The 24,355-nt window shown below is 44.9% G+C and overlaps 1 protein-coding gene across 1 annotated transcript in view; it reads right to left on the reverse strand.

Annotated features, from left to right (window-relative positions):
• LOC126095766 (elongation factor-like GTPase 1) overlaps positions 1-24,355 on the reverse strand; it is a 591,625-nt gene that overhangs the window by 96,582 nt on the left and 470,688 nt on the right. The window lies entirely within an intron of this gene.

Consider the following 24,355-nt stretch of genomic DNA (forward strand, 5'->3'; position numbering starts at 1 on the left):
CGTGTTCTAGTGGGTAGCGGTCAGTTTTTTCCGGATGCTGACGACAAGAGTGCAGTTTAGAATATGCGTACGTGGTTCGTAGGGAGAGGCCGGTACCAGGTCGTAGAGCCATCAACTAGCTGGTAGCCGGTCGGGGTGGCAGAGCGGTTCCAGGCGCTTCAGTCTGGAACCGCGTGACCGCTACGGTCGCAGGTTCGAATCCTGCCTCGAGCATGGATGCTTGTGATGTCCTTAGGTTGGTTAGGTTCAAGTAGTTCTAAGTTCTAGGGGACTGGTGACCTCACATGTTAAGTCCCATACTGCTCAGAGCTATTTGAACCATTTTGAACTAGCTGGAGGTGACGGTTTATCCAACAGACGGATAAGACCTAATTGAATCTAACAAACTACATTTGTTTCCGTGAAAGCTTGACTATGGTGTTTTGGATGTCTTGTGGATTAGTGATTGGAATTGTTATCCTGCTTTTTTTTTTTTTTCAAAGAAAAAAAGGTTCATATGGACCTTTAATACTATCCGCCGTATTAAAATTATTTTAAAAGTTAAATGGCTCTGAGCACTATGGGTCTTAACAGCTGAGGTCATCAGTCCCCTAGAACTTAGAACTACTTACACCTAACTAACCTAAGGACATCACACGCATCCATGCCCGAGGCAGGATTCGAACCTGCGACCGTAGCGGTCGCGCGGTTCCAGATTGAAGCGCCTAGAACCGCTCGGCCACTCCGGCCGGCCTGCTTTTTTCGTTGTGGACATAATCTCAGTGAGTTGATAGCAGGAGACAGCATCTTTACTGTCAGAGTTGTACGTTTTCCACTCCTGAGTCTAGACGTTGCTATCTTTCTACATGCAATTACACAGCTGCAGCGCATCGATCATTGGTTTTGGAGCATTGACGACTATTATCCTTTTCCGCGGAACAAAGCATGGCTGGCGACACTTATCAAGACAATTTTATGAAGTGTAGCAGTGCTGAGAATTAATCCGCGTCCATCGACAGCGGCTTCCTAGTTAATCTTCAGAGCAATACGTCGCAATGCTAAGAGCGTCTGGGTGCCGGCCGTGGCCGCACGTGTGACTTCGCTGAAATCCTGACGACGTAATGAAGGATCGCTTCAAGTGTTAGCGTCGACATCAGTCGTGTAATTCCAGATCACACTTCCTTTACGCTCCACTGGGATTACTTTTCAAGTTCAGTTTTCAATTGAAAAGCTACTGGCGTTATTGGCTATATTGAAACTGCAGTTTCAGCCTGTGAAGATTCTCTCATCATCCAGTTGAGCTCCAAAGCAAGTGACGGCTGCAATTGGTAAAAAGTGTACATATGTACAGACTTTTTAAAAATGAACATCTCGGAGAAAGCAAGGCGAATGCTACCATCAGAACACACTATCGCTAGAAAATATGTCTTTAGGCAATTTGGGAATAAACGTGGCATGCACTATTAATTATCTCAGAAGAACTACACAAATGACACTAACTCCGTAAACCCCACCTTGCGGTATCCTGGACATCATCCAAGTGTCCGGACCGTTCGCCGGATAGTTACGTTATTTAAGGAAACAGGAAGTGTTCAGCCTTATGTAAAACGTCAACCACGACCTGCAACAAATGATGATGCCCAAGTAGGTGTTTTAGCTGCTGTCGCGGCTACCCCGCAAATCAGTAGCAGACAAATTGCACGAGAATCGAGAATCTCAAAAACGTCGGTGTTGAGAATGCTACATCAACATCGATTGCACCCGTAATATATTTCTATGCACCAGGAATTGCATGGCGATGACTTTGAACGTCGTGTACAGTTCTGCCACTGGGCACAAGAGAAATTACGGGACGATGACAGTTTTTTTGCACGCGTTCTATCTAGCGACGAAGCGTCATTCACCAACAGCAGTAACGTAAACCGGCATAATATGCACTATTGGGCAACGGAAAATCCACGATGGCTGCGACAAGTGGAACATCAGCTATCTTGGCGGATTAATGTATGGTGCGGCATTATGGGAGGGAGGATAATTGGCCCCCATTTTATCGATGGCTGTCTAAATGGTGCAATGTATGCTGATTACCTACGTAATGTTTTACCGATGTTACTACAAGATGTTTCACTGTATGACAGAATGGCGATGTACTTCCAACATGATGGATGTCCGGCACATAGCTCGCGTGCGGTTGAAGCGGTACTGAATAGCATATTTCATGACAGGTGGATTGGTCGTCTAAGCACCACACCATGGCTCGCACGTTCACTGGATCTGACGTTCCTGGATTTCTTTCTGTGGGGAAAGTTGAAGGATATTTGCTATCGTGATCCACCGACAACGCCTGACAACATGCGTCAGCGCATTGTCAATGCATGTGCGAACATTACGGAAGGCGAACTACTCGCTGTTGAGAGGAATGTCGTTACACTTATTTCCAAATGAACTGAAGTTGACAGACATCATTTTGAGCATTTATTGCATTAATGTGGTATTTACAGGTAATCTCGCTGTAACAGCATGCGTTCTCAGAAATGATAAGTTCACAAAGGTACATGTATCACATTGGAACAACCGAAATAAAATGTTAAAACGTACCTACGCTCTGTATTTTAATTTAAAAAACCTAACTGTTACCAACTGTACGTCTATAATTGTGAGCCATAAGTTTGTGACAATTACAGCGCCATCTATCACAAAGCGAAAAAAGTGGTCCAACTAAAACATTCACATTTCTTTACGTACTACACGAATATGTAATAAAAATGGGGGTTCGTATTTTTAAAAAAACGTAGCTGATATCCGTTTGACCTATGGCAGCGCCATCTAACGGGCCAACCATAGCGCCATTTGGTTTCCCCCTTCAAGCTAGACAAGTTTCGTTCTTTGTAGTTTTTTCGTTTTACGCTTATTTCGAGAGATATTTAGCCAGTTCAAGATCAATGGACCACCCTGAATATAGTACTACGAGATCACAGATGTATTTTTATAATAGGAGATAAGAGACAATGCGTATAGGTCCCACATGGACAATAACAGTTCAGAACGAATATATAGCTTACTTAATGCAGTAGAAAAGCAGTGTCAAATGACACAAGCAGTTTCGCGCTCAGTGAATTCATGACAAAAATGGGCGTGTTGCAATTACAATACCAGTAAAACACGATGCATTAAAACTCTTAACAATATTTAGCTTAAAAGCAGTTATTTGACGTGTTTCAAAATCGTATTTCATGTTTTTCAGATAATATGCTGATAGCAAATGATAAAACAGTAAATATAAGTGCATTTAAAAAAGTTTCGCACCTAATAACGTCTTTAAATCCACTTGACTGTTACTGTTTCCGCGTCCAATGACGTCTTGAAACCCACTTGACTGTTATTGGTTCTATCATTTTACGTTGCTTCTCTAAAGCATAGCCTAAGTTGTATACTGTTTCTGCACTAGTACCGTGCATACATAAGAATTGCGTATCATCTCCTATTACAAAAGAAATACCTATACACCTATCATATTATGTATTAATAAAGTTGCGCTCTACCAAAATTACAGTTCTGTAGTTTTGGTGAAGTACATTAAGGCCGTAATAAATGGTAGTCTTGCCGGTAGTACTGGTAGCGTTGGTAGAGATAGAAACACAAATGAATGTGTGGGAGAGAAACTGGGAGGCGACGACGTCTTTTTGCTTGTTAGTTTGTTTTAGCGCATAATTACAATCGCGCATCACTCAGTGTTAGTCCATTGTGTATTTCATATCCTTAATAAACATACACTGCATTTTATAGATAACAAAATTTCGTTTATAGCGTACCTTCTGCGTTTTTATGTTACGAAAGCAATTACTTCTGATGCAAGTACAGTTTACACGGACAAACATAATAGAATCTATAAAATTATTTTTGTTATCTTGCACTCGATAAAACGTTCATCATCTTGATCAAAAGAAAGAGTTTCCTGTTATTATTGATAAGTGCGAAAGTTATTTATGAATAACCGAAACATGTTTTATATAAGCTCGACGAAGTATTGAAGAGATCTTTGATATGTTTTTGTTTTGTTTGTTTTTTTTTCATAATTTTAACTTTTTTTTTAGGAAATTGCGTTTTCCAGCGCTATGTAATAAAACTGTATATTTTTGTGTTTAATACAACAATTTTCGATTAAAAACGAATTAAACATTCACAGTTTCAGCTTTGCTATAAATACTTTTTATTTTTAAGTAAGGGACAGGAGGGAAACTATGTAGATCAAAAATGTTCCATAGGTTACATTCACTTTCATATATCATTACTCAGTTTATAGAGGTTTTTTCAGTGCCAGTTTCTCGGGGAATCTCGTAAGACACTGACCGCAAATGCAGACAAAGTGATCGAACTGAGGTAACGCCCATTAGGTATTCGACACACCTAACGTGCATGTAACGCAGTTACGATCTTACCTGACCACGGCTACTAGCAAAACTATTGTAGTCTACCCTTACTTATGATAGTCTACGGTAGTTTCACAATCCTATACATTAACATTTGGCAGCTTCAGATACACTTAATAACGGTCTAATATAAAAGCCGAAACCGGTCGTCGAGTTCTAATTAAGCAACTGGGGAGGCTTTTCATTAACTGAACAACAATGTTGTGGAATCAGTATCATAGAAACATGGCGAAACTTTTAACCATGGGAGAACGTCACAGAGATGCTCAAAAGTCTGAAACACGAGACGCTTGAAGACAGCGGCCAACTATTTCGTGAAAGCCTACGTACAAAGTTTCAAGAATCAGCTTTCAGTGTGGTACCTGTAATGGTTCAAATGGCTCTGAGCACTATGGGACTTAACTTCTGAGGTCATCAGTTCCTAGGACTTAGAACTACTTAAACCTAACTAACCTAAGGACATCACACACATCCATGCCCAAGGCAGGATTCGAACCTGCGACCGTAGCGGTCGTGCGGTTCCAGACTGTAGCGCCTAGAACCGCTCGGCTACCCCGGCCGGCACCTGTAATGACCGCGAGGACAAGATTACAGTAATTACATTGTGCACAGTGGCATTTAAGCAACCGTTCTCTCCACGCTCAACACGCGAATGGAATGGGGAGAAGCCCTAATTTATGGTACAAAGCGAAGTATCTTACGCCCTGCACAACGTAGTGGTAAATCTGCTGGCCGGCAAACTGCTGCATGAATACAATGCGAGACTCCGGTCGTCAGTGGAACTCTGCGACTTCCGCGGTGCACAAGCACGGCCGCGAGGCGGGCCTTGGCTGCAGACGCACTGCGCGCGGGGCACGCACCTGCGTAAGGAGACGCCGGCGGCCGGCCCGCGGTCTGCCGCCGCAACTCGGGACTCTGGTTACGCCGCCAGGTGGCGCGCGGAGCACAAAAAACCAGCCGCACCCACCTGGTGTCGGTTTCACGGCGGCCCCCTCGGTCCAATACTGTCAACTGGTGGTGCAGGGGGACGGACAAAGTAACCTGTTTCTCCAAGGGCCCAAGTAAGCTTCCGAACAACGTGCAGTGTTCCAGCTCGTACCGCAACCGGTCCAGTGAAGTGTATGAGAGGGTACTGATGTCGCCGGACGTCTAAGATACCGACATCTTACGTACAACTACCTTAGTGCACGCTGCTTTTCAAACTGCCAGCATGACGGGTGTGAAGCACGCTGATGTGTTAAAGAATCGCATATCCCTAGACTGGGTGATAAAAGCCTTCTGGAAGGTACGACCTTTACGCAGTGTGGCGCTTCTCCGTATTGTCACATGTGTGAAAGATCTCTTGTGCACATCGTCTGGTGAGGATAGCGTGCTGAGCCGCCACTTGCGTCATGCTTGGTCTCCCACGTTCCCAGACTACAATCCACGTAATTATTGGTTGTGGGGTTCCCTGAAATGGCAAGTCTACCGTGATCGTCCGACCTCATTAGGGATGCTAAAAGACAACATCCGACGTCAGTTTCTCACCATAACCAGTGATATTCTGTACAGTGATGCTCACAACATTGTCCCTCGACTACAGAAGAATGGCCTCCCGCAAAGAAGTGTTTTAGCTCGAATTCTGTTTAATATATACACGAACGACCAACCTATAGCCCCAAACACCAGGAGCCTCTTATATGCTGACGAACTCGCTCTAGCCACTGCATGAAATGCAAGTTGAAAGTATCCACCAGGAACAATATCCTACGGAACCTGACCGGATCACAGTGGGATAGTCAACCTGAAACAACCCAAACATCTGCAATGGCACTATGCTATTCTGCGCCAGAGTATGCTTGTCCTGTTTGGTATAATTCAACTCATGCCAATTTACCTCCAGGCGATGACGGGGAATGGACAACTTGGAAGTCCCTAAATAGACTGAGATCCGGAGTTGGAAGATCAAACGTTAACTTGGCAAGATGAGGATACAATGATCCAAATGATATTCGGCGTGACTGTGGAGAAGAACAGATAGTTCGGCACATGCTTTGCTGTGGATTGTGCCCAGTCTCCTCTACAGAAGATGATCTTCAACAAGTAACAGAAAATGCACTGGAAGTGGCCAAGTTTTGGTCAAAAGTAATTTAATCATAACTATGTAAATGTATGTACATGTACCTGTATGTTTCTGACACGAGAATAATAAAACAAGTATTGCTCATGAATGGCGGCGGAGATGTTGAGCATTTGTTATAAAGAACGTCGTCTTTGCTAAAAATCAACTGTTATGCTAATTATTGCTTTGGTATCATATGAAGCGCCATGTGGTTCTCATTTTGTGTTCTATATTTTGGTTTCAAAATGCATGTCATTTCAAAAATATATGCAAATTTTTACGTGTCTACCAACATTATTCGGTAAAGTATTGAATTTTCAAGCGTTAACGTACTTTTGAGTTACCCCGTGCACTGATTAGCCAGAACATGACGACCGCCTGGTTAACAGCGCGTTTGTCCACCTTTGGAAAACAATAAAGCAGCATTTCTGCGTGGTATGCATTCGATAAGTCCATTATAGGTTTCAGGAGGTCTAGCCGGTACATGGAATTGTCACGCGTACTAAAAGATACAAGTAACAACTGCTTTTCTTACGCACAGAGGCTCCGCGTACCGGCTCCACATGTCACCAAACAGTTAGTGGGCTGAAGATGGTCGTGTCTGACTAAATCGGCCACCAGAGTAAATGAATACTAGTTGCAATATAGACTGACTGTTTTTGCTATACTGCTTAAGATGAAGGTCGCTGTCATTCCAATATGAATTCAAAAATTACTTCCCACAGATGCTCTCGACAGTAGCACGCCAACTGCGAACCGGGTTCGCAGTTGCTGATATGCTCATTTCCAGGCGCTTGGCCACAACAATCTGCCGTTGTGTTATGTCAGTGGATTTCTCAATTTTCGGCCAGTACTGTCACTTCGTTCGTCTCTGTTCCGCTTATAAATTTTGTAAAATCTCATTTCTTGATCGCGCCTGTGGGCTCTTCTGCGGCTACTGTCTACGAAAGGACCAGTTTCTGGGGAAGGAGGCTTTCTTCAGCCTGAGCTTGAAGGCCTTTTCTTTTTCTAATCCTCCTAAATCGACAGTTGTCTGGACATAAGAGGTTGACTCAAGATCGAGACATTCCCCAGGACGTTCGGTGTTTGTAACAGACACTGCAGAAAAATTTCTAGAGGCGTCACAAGAGCCAGTACATTGCAGAAGCCCTATACGCGCGAGCAAGAAAGAGAGAATGGGGTCATCTTTTTTACTCTTGATTCCGAAGGGCTGAAAGTCAAAAATGTTAAATAATTCTGCGGAGGGATAAGGGGCTCACGAAACGGAGGCGGCGGCCGGCAGTCTTCGTGGGGTGTAAAAGTCGTGTGAGCCAGAGGCAGAGCTCCTGTGCAGTATTACAAACATTTGATCCTTCGTGATCAATCGAGAGCTGAGAGAATCATAAAGTGTCTTTTCAATACACGGGCACAGACATGACATTGAATCATTCCCGTTTTCTTCCTGTGCGGAGTTAGCGCCCACTGGCGCCAACGATTAGGAAGGTCTACGGCACGGTGTGCAGGAGTGTGAGGAATAATGGTATTTTGAATATAATGTCCAATTACAAACATGTAATACCGGGTGATCAAAAAGTCAGTATAAATTTGGAAACTTAGTAAACCACGGAATAGTGTAGATAGAGAGATAAAAATTGACATACATGCTTGGAATGACATGGGGTTTTATTCGAACCAAAAAAAAAGTTCACAAAATGTCAGACAGATGGCGCTGGACAGCAATACGCCAGTGACTACGCATGACAATCGTGTATAAAAGGAGCTGTAATGAGAGACGGAATCAGATGCGCCAGCAGTCGCAGCATGTTGACGTTACCTGAAAAGGCGCTTTTAGTGAAGCTGTATTATCAGAATGGGGAATGTGCTAGTTGAGTGTCACGATCCTATCGTCATAGGAAGGGGATTCGAACGGGTAAAGGTCCGTTGACAAATGCAGCTGTGGCGAGAATGATTTCGAAGTTGCTGCTGAGACAGGGAGACTGTAGCGGGTTCGTCTATGCACGGGGAAGTCAGCTCTCGTGCAGTCGCACGTCGCACCGGCATTCCATGCACTACTGTTTGGTTGCCACTTAGGCGTACCCTCCGATGCTATCCGTACAAAATCCATCGGCATCATGAACTGTTACCTGGCGATTTAGTGAAGCGGAGGGCATTTGCGGTGTGGGCGTTTCAAAAGATGGCGGAAGATGACGATTGGTTGAGTAACGTATTGTGGACCGACGAAGCTCATTTCACGCCCCGAGGGTCTGTCAGCGCCCACAACTGCAGAATTTGGGCTACCGAAAATCCTAGAATTGTCGTGGAAACTCCATCTCACGACGAGAAAGTCACGGTATGGGTTGGATTTACCGCATCTACCGTTATCGGGCCTTTTTTGTTCGAGGAAATGCGTGATTCTGGTTTTGTAACTACTACCGTGACGAGTCAGAGGTGCGCCGATATGTTACAGAATCGCGTCATCCCCAGCCTGGCTGATAAACACCTGCTGGAATGTACGATGTTTATGCAGGATGGCACTCCACCCAATATTGCTAGACGCGTGAAAAAGCTCTTGCGCGCGTCGTTTGGTGATGATCGTGTGCTCAGCCGCCACTTTCGTCATGCTTGGCCTCCCAGGTCCCCAGACCTCAGTCCGTGCGATTATTGGCTTTGGGGTTACCTGAAGTCGCAAGTGTATCGTGATCGACCGACATCTCTAGGGATGCTGAAAGACAACATCCGACGCCAATGCCTCACCATATCCGGCCGGAGTGGCCGTGCCGTTCTAGGCGCTACAGTCTGGAACCGAGCGACCGCTACGGTCGCAGATTCGAATCCTACCTCGGGCATGGATGTGTGCGTGATGTCCTTAGGTTAGTTAGGTTTAATTAGTTCTAAGTTCTAGGCGACTGATGACCTCAGAAGTTAAGTCGCATAGTGCTCAGAGCCATTTTTGAGCCTCACCATAAATCCGGACATGCTTTACAAAAAAAATAATGGCTCTGAGCACTATGGGACTTAACATCTATGGTCATCAGTCCCCTAGAACTTAGAACTACTTAAACCTAACTAACCTAAGGACACCACACAACACAACATGCTTTACAGTGCTGTTCACAACATTATTCCTCGACTACAGCTATTGTTGAGGAATGATGGTGGACATATTGAGCATTTCCTGTAAAGAACATCATCTTTGCTTTGTCTTACTTTGTTACGGTAATTATTGCTATTCCGATCAGATGAAGCGCCATCTGTCGGACATTTTTTGAACTTTTGTATTTTTTTGGTTCTAATAAAACCCCATGTCATTCCAAGCTTGTGTGTCAATTTGTACCTCTCTATATACATTATTCCGTGAGTTATTCAGTTTTCAAATTTATACTGACTTTTTGATCACCCGGTACATTCTCTCCCTCCCCCCCCCCCCCCCACTCTCTCTCTCTCGCTCTGTGTGTGTGTGTTGGGCGCGCTGGCTGGCACGGGCTGGAGCTCGCCAGCCGGGTCGTAAGACGGCGGTCGGCGCGGCGTGGCGCTGCGCGGCGTGTCGTGCGATGGTAAAAACGACCGGAAAAGCCGCGGGCTAAAAAGCCGCCCGCTGCCTGCCGCAGTGCCGGGCAGGAGCAGCGCAGGGCAGAGTGGAGCAGAGCGGGCGACGCCGGCTGGCTGGCTGGCCGCAGTTCTCCCGGGCAGCCGCCGTGGATTCCGATTCCGCCGGCAAAAATTGTAACACGGCGTAACGTGTTGCAAACAGGTTGCCCGCCCAAAGTTAAACAAGCTGGGCACTACGGTAGATCAACCCCAGGCCGGTACTCGTACGGTTTTTTTTAGTACTGTCTCTTCGAGGAAATTGTTAGTGTTATCTGCGCCCGTGTACCAACATCCCACTAGGTACCCGCACATGGCTACCTTTGACATGAGCAACATGTATACCAAACATGTGGAACAGTTCTTGAAACCCTTAATAGATTTAGCGGCAGGCCATTGAATGAAATCACGACGGTTGTCAATATTTTAACTTTGTTCTTGAGTTTTAATGATTTTAAAAGTGGCGCCAAGCGTACAGGCTGCAACAAGGTCTAGCCATATGGTCCCCTCCCCGCTCCCTAACATGCAGTTTTGCCACTAGTTTATTTCATTTCGAGTATGAATTTTTAAAGAAGTATCCGGAGAAGTCCGCTAAGGTGGTATGCTGGAAACGTTATGTTCCTGACATTTTTGTTGTTTGTGGGGACAGTAACGAAGAATGTGACAATTTACATAGCAAATTTAAAACTTTTCTTGGAAAGATTTCTTTCTCTGTTGAACAGCAGATTAACGGGACCTTGCCATATTTAGACTTATAGATCGCCTTAATTGGCGGCAAGGTAGAGTCTACTACTGATTTAGTTCTGAATGTTGCATCGAATCACCCGTTTAAATATAAAACCGTTGCCTTTCGGTCCCTCCCAAACATATTAAATAATGTGCCCCCTCACATCAAGGGCACGCGAAAAGAAGGACTTCGGTATCATCAACTACATTGCAGTGCGTAATGGGTATCCGGGGTCTATGATCGGAAATTGAATAAGAAAATACTAGCGAAGCGGGAGGGACAGAGAGGGAGGACTGGAAAGAAACTGATGTCAGCCAACATAGCTCCAGAATTTTTCACGACAAAAAATTTGGGCAATACATTAAGGAGCCGTGAAATCTTCAGAAAGGATCCTTTCTCCTATTCCGGAGTGTATCGCATTGAGTGTGATAAAACCCATTTGTATAAGAGCAGACACACTGGCCAGACAGGCAGGAATTTTTACACGAGATTTAAAGAACAAACACCTGGCCAGTTACAGGTCAGCTCTGCAAATGCATTCGACTGACAACCAGCGTCAGCTGCAGCAGGTTAGCGACAATTTAACTCTCTTACATACTGAAGAGAAAGGTCGGATACTAAATGTTATGGATGAAATTGGAATCTTAAGACGTCTTCCTTCCCATCCTCTCGATACAATGATGAACGAAAAGACCTGTATCACAAAAATATTTCAGTACATCTTGACATTTCCCATGCAAACGAAGGTGTCCATCTAACGTAATATTTTTCCTTATATGGTTCCTCTTCCCTCCTAATGTTGCGATGGCTCCTCCACCTTTCTCCTGTTACTTCCCAATTTTCCGCTTTAAAGAATTCACCAATCTTATGTCTATTTCGTATCGCGCCTGAGCTTGGGTCGTGTGCGCTTTCAGCACTCACGGCTAATATTTATTATTACATAGTTTCTCCTGTTTTTTGTTCCCGGTTTCGCAGCACGGGGGAAGGGTGGTTATGGAATTTTAGTTAGTAATTCCATGCAAAATGTGATTCCCCTCCCCCTCCGCCCCATTTCATTGCATTTTACATGTTTCATTATATAGGTAACTTTTAGTGCCCGGTCGTGATATCGGTTTTTCATATTTTTTTTTTTTTTTTTAGGTTCCGTTTATCCTTTTGAAACGGAAGCTTTGGTTCCATGACAACACTGGTGTGAGGATGGCCTAGTTGATTAAGTAACGTCTTGTTCTCTCTTTTAATTTGTTTTAATTTAGAAATTTTTAGCAGCATAGTTCTTTACCTGATATTTCAGACTAGAGGATCCCCACCCACTACCGTGTAACAGAGTTTTTTACTATCACAGTTTACACCGGATGATGGTAGTGGTTAGTGGCTAGCGTTGCTGCCTCTCGATCACGGGATCCCAGCTTCGATTCAAGGTCGGGGATTTTCTCTGCCCGGGGACTGGGTGTTTGCCAGCCGGAGTGGCCGTGCGATTCTAGTCGCTACAGTTTGAAACCGCGAGACCGCTGCGGTCGCAGGTTCGAATCCTGCCTAGGGCATGGATGTGTGTGGTGTTCTTAGGTTAGTTAGGTTTAAGTGGTTTTACGTTCTAGGGGACTGATGACCTCAGAAGTTAAGTCCCATAGTGCTCAGAGCCATTTGAACCAATTTTTGACTGGGTGTTTGTGTTGTCCTTGTGTTGTCATCATCATCTCATCATCCTCATTTGCATAACAGGGTGGCGGCAAGAAGGGCATCCGGCCACCAATTCAATTAACACTGCCAAATCTGCTCCTAACCATGCCAACCCTGCGAAACTGTGGGACGTAGGCACCAGGATTAGAAGAAAACACCAGATGATGGAACTTTAACTGTTCCAAAACCAGTCGTGTGTACATAATAAAAAATTATACAATAGGCAACTATCCCATAGTTTCTTCATTATCTTCAGTATCTTGAGAATGAGACATTACCGTCTCAGTTATACATACAAACTGTCAACGTACTGCCTTTGCTGTCGAGACCAGTCTCGAGCCTGCCAACATTCGAGTACTGCATAACATCTACTCCATATTCTCGGCCTTTCTAGGTACCGGAGAACGGTCCAAAGATTTCCAACAAGAGGCATGCAATAGTTATTTTCATACCTATATCACGGATATAATACTACTGATTCTTTCATTATCGAATTAACTGTTCCACGTCAGATAAATCAATACCGTGTCCCTTGTTCTGATAAACTAAGCGAGAGGCCTCAGTGCCTCGCACAGTGGACTCGCACTGGGGAGGACGATGGTCCAAAATCCCCGTCCGGCCATCTAGTTTTGGGTTTTCCGTGATCTTTTTAGCACTTCACACCAGACTGCTTCTACTTCTTTTCTGTTTTTCGCGTGGACAATTCTCCACTTGCGTGTAGGGATGCCAAACTGTAACATTCGTCTCCTGTCGCTTTTGTACTATTTCGGGACCCTATTCCTCGACTATTCCACCCAAATATTTCTTATCGGTAGACCAGTTTTAATGAAAAGAACTTTCAGTAACTATAAGGGCCTACTTCTGACATCTGCTTCGTACATATTCACAAATCATTCTTCCTAGTTAAGAGTGATGCCTAACTTGTTGTCAGAAAAAAATGATGCAACAATTGCCTCATCTCAGCAAGAGAGCCATAAATCTTTCCTCCTTAATTTTTCTACAAGGCAGTCACACAATTGTCATCCGCCGACGGACTCAGCATTGCTCTCCTCGATACCTGCTCATCACCCCAAAGACAAAGACAGTCATAATATTATACTGCACATCTGGTAGAGTAAGTCGTTCAAAAACCGGACAAAGCCTTCGTGTTGAGGACATGAACCTTGCCATGCCGTCTGCTCCCTTAAATAAGTAATTATTCCCACTTACTTCAGGTTTCTTTGTACCAAATACACGATCACACTGTAAATCGGACACCTGTCTACAAAAGACAGAAGAAAGTGCTTAGCTCTAAACGCTCCTACATGGGAAACACATTTGCCAATTCTCGTAATTTTTCATACTGTATGAAATACGCTCTAAGATAAAAATACGACGCACCACGAAGGACATATGCAAACTGATCACAAATGGATGTTTATACAGATATCGACGGAAAATCCAAATTTGTAAACTTTGGCGGCCGATGGATGGACGTGTGGCGCGGCAGCGCAATTTAACCGCGCAGCTGATAAGCATAGTACACACGGGACATGTCGACAACAGGACATAAAGTCTCTGCGAATTTCATTCCGTACACTCAGTTGGACAGTAACTATGCGTCGCAGGCAGGCGCGTGAACAATACACGGAGATGCCAGCAGTTGAGAGAGGACGTGTAGTTGAACTTGTGAGGGTACTGGTGTGTAGTACCTGTAAGTGGTTGTTCTTTGGAGGGCGAAAATGCCCAGTGGCGCAGAGAGTCGCAAGCAGAGGCAGTTGTTGAGAGGCTGTGGATGGTGTAGGCTGCGTGAGCCAAAGGCGGTTGCGTAGCGAAGGATTTATCTCTATGTTTAATAGTAGTGGCACACAGTTTGAATAATAGTGTGTTTATGTTTGTGCAGTGTGATAAAGGAAATAAAGTAAATTTTACCAGTTCTTAATGTGTCTCTATCAGTTAGTACCACACCACTGCGTTTAACAATGAACGAAGTCTCGATATACACGGTCAACTACAACAAGAGGATTGTAACAAAATAATCATTAATTAACCCATATAATCTCTAATGACACGGGAGCTTATAAACTCAAAGAAGCAGTTGGGAGTAATCGGCGAACCGATTGAATAGGGGCGATGCCACTATTCGACGATGCTGGCTGGAATGGGTGAACAATGGCCGAACACAGCGTCAAGAAGGAAGCGGTCGATCTAGACACACGACAGAACGAGAGGACCGAGCAGTCTTCAAAGTGGCACTAAGAGCCCCGGATTCATCATTATCACTGATCCGACGTGCAACTAGTGCTTCAGTGATCACAAGGACCATTAAAAGGCATCTCACACAAAGCGGGGTGAGCTCATAGCGTCCCTTACGATGACTTCTGTACACCAACAAAACCGTTTGCAGTGGTATCGGGAACATTCGGGTTGAATCTTATTGACTGGAGTAGAATTGTCTTCAGGGATGAGCCATGCTTGGAGCTGAACCCCGAGGACCAGCGAAGACGTGTCTGGGGACGCTCTGGACAGTGGTGGAACACGAATCTGACTGTCGCCCGCCATACTGCGCGACAACCAAGAGTGATAGTTTGGGATACCATTTCATTTCACAACTGGATCCCTTTGGTTATCGCCCGCGGCACCCTTACAGCACAGCGGTACGTCGACGATATTCTGTTCCCCGTTTTGTTGCCCTGCATGACAAGCCATGTTGGGCTTGTATTTCAGCAAGATAATGCCCGCCCGCACTCGGCGAGAGTTTCTACTGCTTATCTTCGCGCTTGCCAAGCTCTGCCTTGGCCAGAGAGGTCGCCGGGTCTCCCCATTTGAAGAAGTTAGGAGCATTGTGTGCAGGACCCTCCAAACAACTCGTGATTTTGACACTCTATTATAACTTGCCAATTTGACAGAATTTGGCACGATATCCCTCAGGAGAACATGAACCAACTCTATCAATCAGTGCCAAGGTGTATAACTGCTCGCAGGGTCAGAGGTGGACCAACGCGTTATTTACTTGGTCCATTTGTGAAGCTCTTTCTCTTAAATGAATCATGTAATTTTTCAGAAATTGTAGTCTTTGTTTGTCTGCACATGTAAATCATATCTACCTATTTCCGTCCATTTTGCATAATTACTTAGTGGTGCGTCTTTTGTTTAAACTTTCCGACCTTCCACCCAGTCATCAGAATGCAGGCGTTCTTGTTGGTCATTTCCGTCTCCCGATCGTAGCAGCCCGTTGGAAAGTGCTGGTTTCCGCCAGGAATTTTTCAATGTTTATTTCCAATAGGTCCTGGACAATCTCTACCACCACTGAAAATTCGCCATCCTTCCAAACTAACCTATTATGTTCCGACCGCAACAATCAGGCTGCATTGTGAATCTCGCATACAATTCACATAACGCGGAATAGGGAGACAAAATGAGACCCAGACTGTTTCCACCACATGACGTCTCTCGTGTCTGTAGCAGCCAAGAGAACAGCCCCACACCACATCCGTCAATCGGGCGGGACTCAAAAGGAATAAAACCACGACCCAAGTAAAATTAGAATCGGAATTTTCATCCGAAACTTATTTTTAACGGGCTCGGATACGAAACTTTACGCGTTTCTGGAATGTTGGTAGCGCTGCGTCACGTGGAACAGCGTGCATCTTCATAGCAAAATGTTTTTTACCTCACACGCTAGAACATTCACTAAATTAGTGGCCACGCTGTATAGATAAATACGTTATCCCAGTAGAGAGTGGCATGGAGCACCCTTCGCGACGTCCACGTGGCCGACGTAACGGCAGCTGGCTGGCTGGCGGTAAAGGTATCGCGTGTGGGGGTTTTAAAAGTCGGGCTGCGGTCGGCGTGCGCGCCCTGCTGAAACGGAAGCGGACCCGCAGAAACCGCAGCCAGCACCGGAGCTACCTGCCCCGCCGGCTCGCGCCAGGGGCACAAAATACAGCCTCTGCTAATAAACACAGCTAAACTCCGCGCTCAGATGAAACACAACAACCAACAGGTAAACAACATAAAAGAAGGAAAGCTCTCATCATGTAAGAGCTTCGTTGGCATGGGTCTTTCTTTCCCTTCATTCTGCATGCTGAAGAATAAAGTCCAGCGAGACTGCCACCAGTTCTGGCTTCTTCCAGAGTTGCAGAGCTCAATAAGAAGTAACATTTATCTTACGAATACTTTAATGTTTTGTATTATTATAGTCATATGTAATTCATAGCCCCCAACACACAGTAACACTATAATCAATGTTTATGTCTCGCATTTAAGCCGCAACATTACCTTTTACGGTTTGTCTAACATTTCTTTGTCTGTTTATTCTTTCTCTCCTTACTTCTCTACTATCCATTTCATTCATAGCCTTTTTGGAATCTTCTACAAAGAAAACCTTTCCAAGTCTCAATTTTGTTCCTGTATTCCTTTCGAACATCGTACGAACGTCGAAATGGCGCAGATGCTGAGATAACCGATCGCACTATAAGAAAGCAACTACAGTCCCTTAGTAGTGGAAAGGCATCAGGACCAGATGAGATATTTATAAGATTCTACACAGATTATGCGAAAGAATTTGCTCCTCTTCTGGCAGCAGTTTATCGTAGATCGCTGAAGCAACGAAAGGTACCTAGCGATTGGAAAGAAGCGCAAATCATTTCCGTTTTAAAGACGGATCGAAGAACAGATGCACATAATTATAAGCCCATATCGTTTACGCCACTCTGTTGTACAATTATGGAACATGTTTTGCACTCACGTATTAGTAGGTTTTTTGAGAACAAAAGTCTGATCAACAAAAATCAACATGGATTCCGCATACTTCAGGAAGGCACCTGACACCGTCTCGCACCGCGATTTAGTGGAAAAAATACGAGCTTACCAAGTATCGGACAAGATTTGCCACAGCATACAAGAGTTCCTTAGAGACACAATTCAACGCGTCGCTCTTAACGGAACAAAGTCGACAGATGCAAAGGTAATCCCCGGAGTAGCTCAAATGTGACAGGACCGTTACTGTTTACAATGAATATAAATGACCAAGCAGAAACTGTCGGAAACTCTTTAAGACTGTTCGCAGATGATACGGTTGCCCATAATAGAGTAGCAACACCAGAAGAAGGAACTGATTTCCAGAATGACCTGCACAGGATTGATGAATGATGCAGGCTCTATCAGTTGACCCTGAAAGTAAATACATGTAATTTATTGCGCATACAGAAGAAAAGAAACCCACAACTGTGTAACTACACTACTGACGACGAACTGCTGGAGACAGTATACATCTTAAAATACCTAGGAGTAACTATCCAGAGCGACCATAAGTAGAATGACCACATAAAACAAATAGTAGAAAAGGCAGATGCCAGACTCATATCCATAGGAAGAATCTTAAGAAAATGTAAGTTGTCCATAAAAGGAGTGGGTTACATAGCGGTTGTTCGACCGATTCTTGAGTACAGTTCATGAAATTGGACTCCTTAGGACTGACAAAAGAGACAGAAAGATCCAACAAAGAGAGGCGCGTTTCGTCACAAGATCGCTTCTACCGCGCGAGAGCGTAAAGGAGATGCTTAAGAAATTCCAATGGCAGACGATACACGTGAGGCGTTGTGCATCACGGAGACAGCACTTTCCGGGAAGAGTCGGACAACGTATTACTTCCTCTCATATACATCACACGAATGATCACGACGAGACACTTCGAGAAATTAGAGTTAATACACTGGCTTACCACAACCATTCTTCCCATGCGACATTCGTAAGTGGAACAGGGAAGAGGGAATCACGCAATAGTACCGGATGCAGCCACCACTATGCACCGTTAAGTGGCTTGCGGTGTATGATGTAGATGTTGATGCAGATTTAGTTCTGTTTTCATTTCTTGCTTATACACGCAAAACTCTTCTAAGTTATAGGCCTATACACAAACCTCTTCTAAGTCTTCATGCATTTTCCTAAATCAGTCAGGTTTGCCATTTCATTTTATAAAATACTGTACAACTTTTCTTGTCAGTCTGTTAATTATAACTTAGAGTATTTTATAGCACATACACTCCTACTTCCTATTATTATGAACACTCTTGATCAAATACGTTCAAAATCCGTAACTTGGTTTTCATTTGTTACCACGCAAAAAAGTTAGTAAATGTAAAGAAATTGTAACTTCTCCATTACTTGGCCATAACTGTGCACTCTCCGTTTCGGCATTGTCTACGACAGGATCGCGTTTGTGGGGGAAGGAGGCTTGCTTCAGACAGGGTTTTCCACAAATCCTCCACTATGCGTTGTGTCTGGGACCTCCAAGTTAATGTTTGCAACATCCGTTGCTGAAAAAGTTCCTAATGCTCTGCTAGGAGGCAGCACCTCCTGGAAGCGGTGTAAATAGTAGGAAACGGACAATGAGAATGTCAACATTGTGGTCCTGATTCTGAATGGCTGAAAGACTCATTTGTTGGACTAATTTCGTGGAGCAGTACGAAGATCGTGAGATCGACGACTCGGCCGATGGCTCTCGAAGGGTAACATGAAAATTCGTGGGCCCTCTACTGGTCTTTTCGGAGTTCTAGGGTGAGTGAGTGATCGTCCGCGATCAGTACGCAAACATTACAAAGCATTCTGAAGTGCGTTCCCGTGCGCAGGCGTCGTGTTCTGCTAAGACACTTCTGAGCGAGTTGTGGAGTCCACCACCTTAGGTGCGTGGTCGGCGCGACTGACTGCTATGAAGCGGGCCCGGGTTCGATTCCCGGCCGGATTGGATATTTTCTCCGTTCGGAGACCGGCTATTGTGTTGTTCTCATTGTCTTTTCATCATCATAGGCACGCAAGTCGCCCCGTGTGGCGTCAACTGAAAAGACTTGCAACTCGGCGGCCAAACTTCCCCAGGAGCCCACTCCCGGCCATCAGTGCCATACGATCATACAGTATATAGCGAGTCTTGTGGATTAGCCACCATGGACTTATTCGGTCAGACGAGGACTCAAAGCAGAATGCTGTGGCATTAGCTAGCTAAGGGGGTGTAGGATAAAAGTGACGGACTTGGCTAGTGTTGGGTGATGGCAATGATTTTAATTTGTTGTTGTGCAAATTTGAGTGCATTGTTTTTGTGAGACTTTTTCCTGTATTGACGTTGATCTGAAATGCTGTTTTAATGTGGAGATAATCGACGGGAGTTGTTACGGGCCAGTTGGGAAGCTGCGCGCAAGTTGACAGCGGTGATCGCATTCCACTCCAGTCATATCTCGGAAGCTTTCTTGACAATACTTAAGAGATAGGTACATGGCTTTCAATTATTGACTTGGGGCTGTGAAATTTAACCAAGGTATTTGGTATCTGTTGAAAAGAGCCACGCAGAGACACAATTATCAATGTTAACTGTGAAATACTGCGCAAAAAGTAGCAGGATAATAGCAAGACGAGGCCAATGTCTGAGTGTGTGCTGCAGTTTAATACTCTCTGTACAAATGTTTAGACGACAGTAGGGGCGAAAAGTCTTATTACAAATATTAGTTCAGATGTGACCATTTTTTTAGAACTTGAAATAATGATTATTAAATTAGCCTACAGTGACACCTCAACTCACACAGCAAGCGGACCTTCGTATAAGCTTCACTACGACATATACAGTGTGTCCTAGTCCCGTTAGGACTGGCTGTATGAAGTTCTTAAATTGAAATGCTATCTCGCTTGGAGCTGCGGCATTACTATCTTTGAAGTTTCAATAGCAGCCATGCAGAAGGTCAAAGCCGTTGCAGCAGGTGTCCTAGCCACGAATGTAGGAGTATGTGTCTGACACTCGTCGGAAAATGGCTGTCGAGCAGCGAGGCGGCACGTAGTTTTCTGTTTGTGGGCGAGAATTCGTCACATTCGACCCGAATACCGGGAGGCAGGTACACAGTCCCTCCCCCACCCAACAAACGAAGATCGTGCACGTGTTTTTGGCCAGCAAATAGATCGCAGTGCTGGATCACCAACCTTATTGGCTGGATTTAGAGCCAGCCGACTTCTGGTTGTTCCCAACCGGCTGTGAAAGAACACCGCCACGACGCAATTAAAGACATCCAGGAATACAGTACTGCAGCACTAAGCGCAAGTCGAAAAGGAACTACAGAGAGTATCTGAAAATACTTTTAAAACGATTTCACCTGTGTACTGATTCAGGTGAATAAATATAGTGAGTTTGTGAACATAAGCCACGATTTGTACTTTTCATATCCACAGTCCTAATGGAACTGCGACACAATGAGTAAACAGTAGAAGGGAAATGTGACTTTCTTTTGCGAGTTGCGGTGTTGTCGAGCGCTTGCAGCTAGTTTATTTACAATGCGGGTTGTCGTTCTGGTGCGCCGCAGGTGCCGCAGACGACGCCCTCGCCCTCCCCCGCGCAGTCGCCCGCGCCTTCGCCGGCCCTGCCTCTGCCGCTGCCGCTGTGCCCGCCGCGCGCCGTCTGCGCCAAGCTGGACCTGTACGAGCCGTCGGCGCCGTGGCTGGAGCGCCAGTGCGCCTGTCCCAGGGGCCTGCAGTGCCCGGAGTCGCTCGACCCCGCCGACGGGCACACGCTCCGCGACCGCACCCGCCTCTACAAGGTACGCTTCCTCATTCTACTTAGCGCATAATTCATACATCAGTTGATACAAGAGGCTATATTACCTATACAACAAAATTACGTGCCCTTTTATATCCTACCACTGGAGCCGCGAGGGGTAGCCGTGTGGTCTCAGGCGTCTTGCCACGGTTCGCGCGGGTCCCCCCGTCGGAGGTTCGAGTCCTCCCTTGGGCGTGTGTGTGTGTGTGTGTGTGTGTGTGTGTGTGTGTGTGTGTGTGTATTGCCCTTAGTTTAAGTTAGAATAAGTAGTGTGTAAGCCTATGGACCGATGACCTCAGCAGTTTGGTCCCATAGAGCTTACCACAAAATTTTAAATTAGCACCAATGGCCGAAAACCTCGTTTCGATATCTTGAACAGATCATGAAATAAAGTGGGTTGCAAGTATTACGTGAGTCATCCGGGTATAAACGTACGAAATTAAAATATTGAAGTTAAAGTATCATAAACATTATTACTATTCCTAATTATTCTCCGTGGTCTGATGCTTCGTGAAGAACACAGTTTCCAAGAAAATATGTCCATTTTTATCTGACGCCTTTGCTACGACTGCACAGCTTATACATAAGGAGTTTCCTCTGATTCCAATACTACCCCATACAGTCCATTTTCTGTTGCTTTTGTTCTTCCGTTCATGTACTTCCAGTCTTTGTAGCTCTTCTTTCGGCTTCAAAAGCTTTCCTAACTTTGTATTCTGTTTCGAAACAAGTCCCTTTCTAACGTGCGAGATAACAGGGAGTTGGATCTTTCAAGGTATTTCTGAGCTGCTTTAATCCACGTCTCGGAGGTCTTCTTCTTCTTCTTCTTCTTCTTCTTCTTCTTCTTATCGGTATCTGCGTTGTAGCTTAATAGCCATTCACTACAACTCACAAACAGCCTACCAACAGCTGTGCGGCAGTCGTGCACCAGGAAACTCCTCCAATAGCGCACGTATACACTAAAGAGCCAAAAAAACTGGTTCACCTGCCCAATATGGTGTAGGGCCCCCGCGAGCACGCAGAACTGCCGCAAAAAGACGTGGCATGGACTCGACTAATGTCTGAAGTAGTGCTGGAGTGAATTAACGCCATGAATCTTTCAGGACTGTCCATACATCCGTAGGAGTACGAGTGGGTCGAGATCTCTTCTGAACAGCACGGTGCAAGGCATCTCCGATATGCTCAATAATCTTCATATCTGTGGAATTTGGTGGCCAGTGGAAGTGTTTGAACTCGTAAGAGTGTTCCTGTAGCCACTCTGTAACAATTCTAGATGTATGGGGTGTCGCATTCTCCTGCCGTAATCGCCCAAGTCCTTCGGAATGCACAATGGACATGAATGGATGCAGCTGATCAGACACGATGCTTACGTACGTGTCACCTGTCAGAGTCGTATCTAGTCGTATCAGCCCATATCACTCCAACTGCACACGCCGCACACCATTACAGAGCCTCCACCACCTTGAACAGTCCCCTGCTGACATGCAGGGTCCATGGAACCATGAGGTTGTTTCCATACACGCAAAGGTCGATCCGCTCGATGCAATCTGAAACGAGACTCATCCGACCAGGCACCATGTTTCCAGTCATCAACAGTCCAATGTCCGTGTTGACGAGCCCAGGCGAGGCGTAAAGCTTTGTATCGTGGAGTCATCAAGTGTGCACGAGTGGACCTTCGGCTCCAAAAGCCCATACCGATGATGTTTCATTGCATGGTTCGCACGCTGACACTTGTCGATGGCCCAGCACTGAAATCTGCAAGCAAATTTCGGAAGGGTTGCACTTCTGTCACGTTCAAGGATTCCCTTCAGCCGTCGTTAGTCTCCTTCTTGCAGGATCTTTCTCCGGCCACAACAATTTCGGAGATCTGACGTTTTACAGCGTTCCTGATATTCAGGGTAAACTCCTGAAACGGTCGTTTGGGTAAATCAACAACACTTCATCGCTAACTCGGAGATGCTTGTATACCATATCTAGTGCACCGACTGTAACACCACGTTCAAACTGACTTAATCTTGATAGTCTACCATTGCAGTAGCAGTAACCGATCAAAGAAGTGCGGCAGACAGCTGTTGTATCATATAGGCGCTACCGACCGCAGCGCCATATTCTGCCTGTTTACACATCTCTGTACTGGAATACGCATGCCTATACCAGTTTATTTGGGGCTTCAGTGTAGTGTGGCTTCGTACTACTTCCATGTAAGTATTTCGTTTGATGTAAATCAATAAGCGATTCTGAGTCAGTCACATACTTAATATTCGTCACTACTTGTTTCGAGGATTCTTCAGTTAAAAAATTAAGAGAATTACATCATTAACATGACGTTATGAATTTATCACTGTTTGATCACACCAAAATTTATCTGTTTATCATCTTCGATTTTATTACATCTATTGAAGGATAATCAACAATGGACGTTACGAAACAGGATGGGACGTCACCGCCAAATTGTGGTATGTTGACACTAGGTGGAGCTTGAAATTGACTGAACGTATATATCAGGTTATTAGGGACCGTCCCACACAAATTAGGAATACATTCTCAGAATTAAGAAACTTTCAACGACGGTATAGTTTATTAACGTCCAAAGGAAAATTCATAACGAATAATCGGGCAAGATAGGTAAAAGAGGGTTTTTATAATGTTAAAGAAGACGTAGATCTCCGGAGTCTGAATGTCTACCGTATTTCACGCAAATGTGGACTGTGTAATGTACGGGAAACCATTAGAGCATTGCATGAGAGGTGCTAGGAAGATGAGCGACATAGTCGACAAAAAATAACCAAGCAAACGGCTGTGGCCCTAGAATATGATCATGAAATGAAATACGACGAGATCAGTATCGTGGTCAAAACGTTACGTTCCTGGGAAAAAGTAATTACGGAATTTATCGAAAGAGAGATATCGCAAAAACTAATGAACAAGGGCGGAGGTTTCAGTTCAAACAAGGCTCGAGGTCCAGCGCACAGTTTATTAAAATATCGCCGGCGATCTTTATCCACGAGAGAGAATGTGCGTTTCATGCAATACAGTGCGATTTCTGAAAAACGAAAGCACATGAAAGGGTATATTGGACGTCGGCGTGGAACTCAGGTATAAAGGGTGGCGCGACACCAACAACATTGAGAGTCTGGTTCGAATTCAGCCAAGCGAGTACACATAACAACATCATTCGCAATTTCTGGAGAGGGCTGGCTCGGTCGCAGAAGTATTGTGCATAAAACAGAAATAAGAACTCGGCTCAGTATCTGACAACACAACACGCATGTCAGATCCCGAGCATTTTTGAAAATAACGTCGACGGTCTGTGGGGAAGCCACCAT

The sequence above is a fragment of the Schistocerca cancellata genome, chromosome 8 (genome assembly GCF_023864275.1).
Source record: "Schistocerca cancellata isolate TAMUIC-IGC-003103 chromosome 8, iqSchCanc2.1, whole genome shotgun sequence".
Lineage (NCBI taxonomy): Eukaryota > Metazoa > Arthropoda > Insecta > Orthoptera > Acrididae > Schistocerca > Schistocerca cancellata.